At 50.3% G+C, this 7,668-nt stretch overlaps 1 long non-coding RNA gene across 1 annotated transcript; it reads left to right on the top strand.

The window, feature by feature from the left end:
• Window positions 1–3,776: 3,776 nt before the first annotated feature.
• On the top strand, window positions 3,777–4,785 carry LOC144806322 (uncharacterized). The gene is made up of 3 exons (XR_013605765.1): window positions 3,777–3,891; window positions 4,030–4,107; window positions 4,633–4,785. It is a non-coding gene; the product is annotated as an uncharacterized LOC144806322 (long non-coding RNA).
• The last annotated feature ends 2,883 nt before the right edge of the window (window positions 4,786–7,668 follow it).

Genomic DNA, 7,668 nt, shown 5'->3' with positions numbered 1-7,668 from the left:
AGTCACCAGGCGGTGGTAGGTCTTGTCTTGGCCCAGGTGCCCGGCCAGGGGGACATCATGGGCTAGGTTCAACAGGAAGTCTCTGAAGTGGAGGGGCACCACCAGCACTCGCCCGGCCCCTAGTTCTGCGATTTTCTGTTCGCTGTACAAGAGATCATTGTCCCAATAAACCCAGTGGGCCCCGGTGGTGTCTCCTTGGCTCTGGGCGAGCGCTTGCTGTCGTAATCCCTCGAGGGAGGGGCAGGTTTTTTGCTCCTGCCGGAATTGTTCCTGGGTGGGCCCCCCTTCTTGACGCCACTGAGCCAGGTCGGGAAGCTCGGGGGGCTGTGGGGACCCCTCTGGGGTGGGGTCCGGGTGGTCGGTCTGGAGGAAGTCTTCTTCTGGAGTGATCGAGGGCGGAGGTGCTGCACATTCTGGTTCTTCTGGTCTAGGGATGGTGTGGGTGGCCATGGACCGGGTGGTTACGCACGCCCAGTCCGGGAGACCCAACATCCCCAGATGCTCTCTTCTTTCCACAGCGGCCCACGGGGAGCTCTCGAGATCGTTCCCCAGTAGGCAGTCTACGGGGGCATCGTCACGGACAGTTACTTTCAGCATGCCGGACACTCCTCCCCATTCGAAGGGGATGCAGGCCATCCGACACAGGCTCTCCGAGTTATCTGCCGATCGGACGGGGCAAAGTACGTTTGGTAGGATTTGTTCTGGGGTCACCAGGTGACAGCGGACGGCCGTCACACTGGCCCCGGTGTCACGCAGGGCCTCGGCCTTGCGCCCATTGATGCTCACCCATTGGCTGTACTTCCGAGTGTTGGCGGGCAGGGGAGTCCGCGGGACCATGTCTCTTCCTCCTAGGCATGCCAGGGTCATGGCGGCGGGTTCCCACTCGAACTGCTCCGACTCATAGGTCTCCGTGTCTTCGGAGACTTGTTCTTCTCCCAGGGCGGCGGCCGCCATCTGGCGGGGCCCGGGGACCTGGTTCTTCGGGCAGGTCGGGTCACTGGCATAGTGGCCGACTCGCTGGCATCGATGACACGTCACGTTAGCTCGGAACCCTGGGCGCATCGGGGGGTTTCCCCGGCCTGCTGGGGCCGGGGTGGCGTTAGTGGGTGCGGCCGGGACGGCGTCTCTGCCCCGGCCCGGGCCTCCTCCTCCTCCTCGGGGACGATGATGACCTTGGTTGGTTCGGTTCTGCTCATTCGGCCCACTCCGGGCCACTCGGGTGCTCTCCCACCGGTCAGCCTCGGTGGCGAGCTGCCGGGGTTCAGTCAATTTACTGTCGAGGAGGTGCTGCCTGAGCTCGACGAAGCAGTTGTTGGAGAGGTGCTCCCACACAATGAGATTGAAGAGTTGTTCGTAATTGGTTACGTTGTTACCCTTGATCCACCCCTCGAAGGCTCGGCTGAAATAGTTCACGTATTCCAACCACGTCGTACCTGGGATCCGGGTGCAGTTGCGGAACCTCTGGCGGTACATTTCGGGCGTAAGCCCATATCGACTGAGGAGGGCGGCCTTCATGTGGTCATAGGACGTCATTTGATGGTCCGGAAGCTGCAGCAGGGCATCACGGCCCTCATTGACGAATCTCCCCCATAGACCGGCTCCCCAGTCACTTCGAGCGACCCGGTGGGCGGTCATGGCAATCTCATAGGCCTTGAACCACTGCTGTATGTCGTCGTTCCGGTGATATTCTCGGACCTTCTGCTCGGTAGGACCCGGGGGGTGCGGTTGCTCGGGCACCCCTAGGTTTTTGTTCAGTTTGCGTATTTCAATCTCCGCTAGTTTGCACTCGTGCTCGTATGCCAGTCTTTTTTCTTCGAGGTCTCTCTGTCTCTGTTTTTCCTCTCGCTCTTCTCTGAGCCGTAAGTGTTCTAAGTTTATTTTTTGTTCCGCCAGTTTCAATTCTCCGTCTAATCTGAGTCGTGCCAAGTCTAACTCGTGTAATCTATTTTTTTCCCGCTCTTGGATCTCTTCACGGGAAGGGCCTGTTCTCCGTTCCTCCGTCCGGGTGGTGTTGACTTCCGGGGCTGCGGGGTCCCGGGGGGTTGCGGTATTTGTCTCTGTCCAGGCCTCTAGGGCGTTTTTGAAGTCTTCTTTTGTGCTTAGCCCGGTGGTAGCAATGCCTAAGTCCATGCAAAATTGTTTGAGCTCTCGGTGGTTGTATTCCTCCAGCTTTTCCATCTGGAACTTCTCCGCCGATCCGCTCTCTTTGGTCGTCATTGTGGTTTTAGTCGTAGGGTGAGTTACTGTCTGTACGGTACGCGTTGGTTCGGATCGCGCCGCTAGCCACCAATGTTAGACGGGAACCTGGAGGGTCGGCCGAGCACAGTGATCGCACAGACAGGTAACTTCCCCCCCACAGATGGACACCACACAAAGATCAGGGTAACACCTTTTATAGGCACTTCTGGTAGTAGAGTGGTATGATACAAGGCGATTAGGACACGATGATCCTCTCAATTCTAGTCTCTAGTAAGGGAAGGGGGTAGCGGGACAGTCTTGGTACCCACGGGTACGGAGGTGTAACGGTGATAGCTCACAATCCTCGAGCTCGGTGTTCGGATGGGTCAGACCGCGGCAGCGCCGGCAGGTCCCGAAGAGGTCGTAGGTGGCAACGGGCCGCGGCAGCGCCAGCAGGTCCCAACGAGGGTGAAGGTTACAACGGGCCGCGGCAGCGCCAGCAGGTCCCACGAGAAGGCAGGTTGCAACGGGCCGCGGCAGCGCCAGCAGGTCCCACGAGGATGAAGGTTACTACGGGCCGCGGCAGCGCCAGCAGGTCCCCACGAGGATGAAGGTTGCAGAGGGCCGCGGCAGCGCCAGCAGGTCCCACGAGGATGAAGGTTGCAGAGGGCCGCGGCAGCGCCAGCAGGCAGGACAATAGTTCACAAGGCAGGGCTGTGGCAGCGCCAGCAGTCCGTCAAGGATGAGTTCGTCGCGGTGTCTCTCGACTCCAGGATACAACTGCCTTCCTGTCCTGGGGCGGCCTCAGTTATAGGTCTGGCGCCCTTTGATGTCCGGACCCTCGCTCTTGGAGGTCGGGAGGTCCGGGATGAGGGAGTCCAGACACCCAGCAGGGGGGTGGAGCCAGCGCCCGAGGAGGCTGGGGGTGCTCGGCACCTGGCGGGGGAGAGCCATCGACACTTCTTACTCCCATTGACCCGCCAAGTGGTCCGTTCACCTCCTGGGTGGAGGGTGGTGCCGGGATGTCGGGGCCTGGCCAAGCCCAGGGTTGGGGTCGGGCTGAGGCGGCGCGGCCGCGTGGTGCCGTGTCCAAGATGGCGGCTGGGCCGGGCAATGGTGCTGACGGTGGCCCGGGCCCTGTCCTGCGGGGAGGGAGCGAGCCCTTCATGTGGCCTGTCCAACAGAAGGTGTGTGAGGGTGTGAGGGAGTGGGGGGGTGAGGGTGAGAGGGTGAGGGTGAGAGAGGCTGAGAGGAGTGTGAGGGTGAGTGAGGGTGAGGGTGTGAAGGAGAGTGAGGGTGAGGGGGTGTGAGGGTGAGGGGGTGTTTGAGGGTGAGGGGGTGTGGGTTCTGAGGGGGTGAGGGTGAGGGATACCAGCGCAATACGTAATGAGTTTCTCAGATATTGGTTCTCTGAACATGCATGCGAGGAGAATCACGTCACGTGCATAGTGCTATCTGAACGGCGCCGTTTTTAAAATATTAGTTTTCCCGACATAATATGTAAGGAGAATCTCTTTTTTCGTGCACGGTGAGATGCAAACGTCATAGTTAATACTAGAAGATGTTTTCTCAATGATGGCTCATTCATTTTGCTTCACAGAACGAACTGAAGACATAGTGACTTACACTAAACTTGCCTGGAGCCTGAAACGACCAACTAGCAAGCAAGGATCCGAATTGTTGATACTGCGCAGAAAGGTCTAACCTGGCAAGGTATACAAAGTTGCTATTTGGTGTTTTGGGTCATATATACTGGACATAGGATGGCGAATATCTAAGCCTTGCTACTAATGATTAAGTAAAAAGATGATGGTTGTGGTCGTAACAGAGGCTGCTTCTTTTCTGCTCCAGGATTTCTGTGTTTGAATTGTGTTTTGGTGGACTATCCATCGTCTTGCAAGGAACGCGGATTAAAGGTTTCCACTTCAGGTAAATAAAAAATCATTGGAATTTATGGTTGATGTGTTTTAAAGTTCACCAAGTCACTGGTGTTGAGTTTCAACAAAAATACAGGTCTAATATATGACTTGTGGAGTTGGTTTTTGTGCCATACTGGCTTTTCTCCCTGGCTGTGACCCAGATAGTTAGTTGTGATCACCTAATGTGTTGCGCAACTAAATGGGTAAAGATACTCATTTAAATTTAATGGTTGTTGTTCTATGGGGTTTTGTCCTAACCTCACAAAGACTGATTAGATGTGCTTTTTGGTTGGAATGGGTCATTTGGGTCCTAATACTCTCTGTTTTTGTTCATCTCCTCACAAGAGTCTTGGTTTTTCGTTTTGGTTTCTTGTGTGGGTGTTCTCATGGCCGATGGTGTCATGTGTTGTGCACCATCATAGGCACTGTTTCTTTTCTGGCTCAAGAACATTTCCACTAGTGCACTTATGGTGAAGGGTTCATGATCTTATGTGAGATAGGTATTTATGATCAATGATCTGTTTTTTTTTAACAGCCCTGATGAAGCCCTTTGGGGTGAAACACGTTGGCTGTGTGGATCAAGAATAAAAGAAGAAATTTTCATGAAGACAAGTCTCCTTATCAATCTGTATGACCTGTGTTCATATTATATGCTTTTTACTTTGTGCCTCTTTGAGCGAGTGTAGCATATAGTTTAATTTAGGCCCTAGGATAGTGGACCTACAAAGGAGGGCACAAGCTAGATTACTTAATGAGCCTACATTCAGTGATAGAAGAGTAAGTGCAGCTGTAATTGTTTTCCCCCACTGCCTGTTCTGTTCTGTATTTATTTACTATACAAATGACATCATAGATCGCTCATAGATTTCCGTGCACCCGTAGCTACTCTCAAAAAGGTGCCAATGCGCAAGATCAATGCAACATTGTCCAATTTAAATTTGCAGTCAATAGCGTCTGTTAAATTAATAGGTGACAATTTTTTAAAATACAGAATCAACAACCATTCTGCATATTTCATATAGTATTTACTAAAGACTTAAAAGTGTAAAAGTGTTTGACCGCTGTGAACATCACATGGACATGGCAGCGACTCAAGTTTTGCGTTATACCCATAGGGAAAACAAAGCAAATATCTTACTGTCCCAGCTCTTAGACGGAATAGGAGGCCTCTCTCCCATTGGGACATGGGTAGTGTAATGTAACTTGGTAGACAATGCTCAGGGTACGCAATGGATATACATTTTGCAACAGTTTGTTTATTCAATTCCCTTTCTAGTCTTTCTGCGCTATGAAGTGCGTACAATGCTCTCTTTAAAACTTTTTTGTCCATTGTTACAGCTGTGTTTGAATTGGCAAACAGTCTACCAAGGTTAACGCTTTCCAGACTCTTGACTACCCCAGGAAGCCATGGAATATCCATCCCTTTCTCACAGCGAAGACTATCATCTATTATGTCCCTTGTGAGAGAAGCCTCGGGATTCTTCATTATGGATAGCCAAAATAGTGCAGGGCGGGCCCTTATGATGTCTTCAATGTATCCTAATTTCAGTTCACCTTGACATATATATAAAGGGGTGGAGATTGGAGCGCCCAAGAGTTTTCTACAAAATCTATTTTCCTCTGATTGGACGCAAGAGCATTTGGCAACACTCCATACCTCTGCCCCATAGGTAGCTATTGGTACACACTGGATCTTAAAAATCTTTAAAAAGGCTGGAATTGTTCCCGATCTTTTAGGGCGGAGGAGACTGAGGATTGAGTTAAAAGCCCTTGAGAACTTACTTTTACAATATGCCAAGTGTTCACACCAGCTGCCGTTCGCAGCGAAGACCATTCCCAGATAAGGGGAAGTAGCAGTGCAAGTTAATTTTTGGTCGCCCACAGAGATAACATTTAAAGGACATTTCCTTGGCCCACAAGGCAGTATAAAAGATTTCTTAAAATGTGTGCCTAAATCTAGGCCGGACATAAAATCTGTGAAACCTCGAACTAAAGTGCATAGTGCATTTGGTGTGCGACCAATTAAAACCGCATCATCTGTGTATAAAAGCACTGAGAGAGGTTTGCCTTGAATTCTGGGAACATCATTAGTTAGTGGGATCAGTGATTTCTGTAAATTGTTTATATATATATATATATGATAAATAGGAGGGGGGCCAGAACACACCCCTGTCTGACCCCTCTATCTACACTGATGTCATTGGAATCTTCTCCCCCACCACCACCAATCCTATGGTCCCTATGGAGATAGGCAAAAAAATGAACAAGGGCCTCATCCAGTCCATTTATTTTCGAAAAGGATGGGCCATAGACGGGACCTATTGACAAAATCGAAAGCTGAGGACAGGTCCATAAAAGCTAAGTAAAATGGCGAGTGCTGTGCAAAAGTGTACTTCCCTATGATCAAAGACATTGCTTGTTCTTGCCAACTTTACCCCTGAAATCTAGTTGGCATTGTTCTAAAATCGGATTGTCCTCTCTCCAGGTTAACATTTTTGTGTATTAAACTCTGCCTAAAATGTTAAGGGTGTTATCTATGAGGGAGATCGGTCTATAGCAACATGGTTGTGTGCAATCACCCTTTTTAAAAATGGGAACGATCGTGCTGGTACACCATGTCTTAGGCAGTGGGGCATTGGTTAGATTATTAAAAATATTTAACTACAGTGGAGCCCAAAAATAAATCTGGTTTATATTTAATAAGATTGATGGGCAACCCATAAGGGCCTGGAGTTTTATTGCCCGCACTCTGACGTATAGCCTCTTTCACCTCGTTTATTGATAATGAGACTCCAGATGGCACCCTGTTAATAAAAGGGTCGGATTAAAAAGCAGGCTCTTGGTAAATAGTGGAAAAGTGACTTTCCGACGTAGCGCTCATTATGTTGCAGCTGATGGGAGTTAATGGTTGTCCCATTGATCTTAACTCTTTAATGGTTGTCCAAAATATATTCCCATTATTTAAGCTGGCAGCATTAATGAGCGCATCCCAGGGCTCACCTAATAACTGTTCCTTCCTATTAGCAATACCCTGCTTATGTGTCAACCGTACCAAATCATTACACCTAGGGCTTTGAGATAGGGCCTTGCGGAGCTTCCTGTTGGCAATTGAGCACTCCTGATTGAACCATCTAGGGTCGCGCTGTACTGTAGAAATGGGTTTAGACAGCAAGGATTTAATGGCTCCACTTAGTTCGGTAAAGGCGCTGATAGCTACTGGGTCTAGAACTGAATCGGTCTGCATTATTAATGCCTCGCCATACTAGTCTGCGGTTATCTGTGGATGGTGATAGTTCCCTAGCACCACATTCTGTCTGAAGCGTTGGAACTGGAGGCATCCGTAACTTTACTTGTATTGGGTTATGGTCCCCAAAGATTCTTGCCATAATTTCGGCTTTAAGCAAGCTTGCTTCTAAAGCGGGGGGGATAAAAAACATTATCAATTGCAGATGAACAGATCCTCCCTCTGAATGTCGGTTCAGGGGGGGCATTATCTTTTGTAGTTGCATCAATTTCCATAACATTAATTAAGTTAAGGGTGTTCAAATGGTCCATTAGCTCTCTACCCCTA

This window comes from Lissotriton helveticus, assembly GCF_964261635.1.
Source record: "Lissotriton helveticus chromosome 1_1 unlocalized genomic scaffold, aLisHel1.1 SUPER_1_unloc_62, whole genome shotgun sequence".
Taxonomy (NCBI): Eukaryota; Metazoa; Chordata; class Amphibia; order Caudata; family Salamandridae; genus Lissotriton; species Lissotriton helveticus.
Note: the sequence above shows the minus strand (reverse complement) of the source record. Positions and strands in the feature narration are given on the sequence as shown.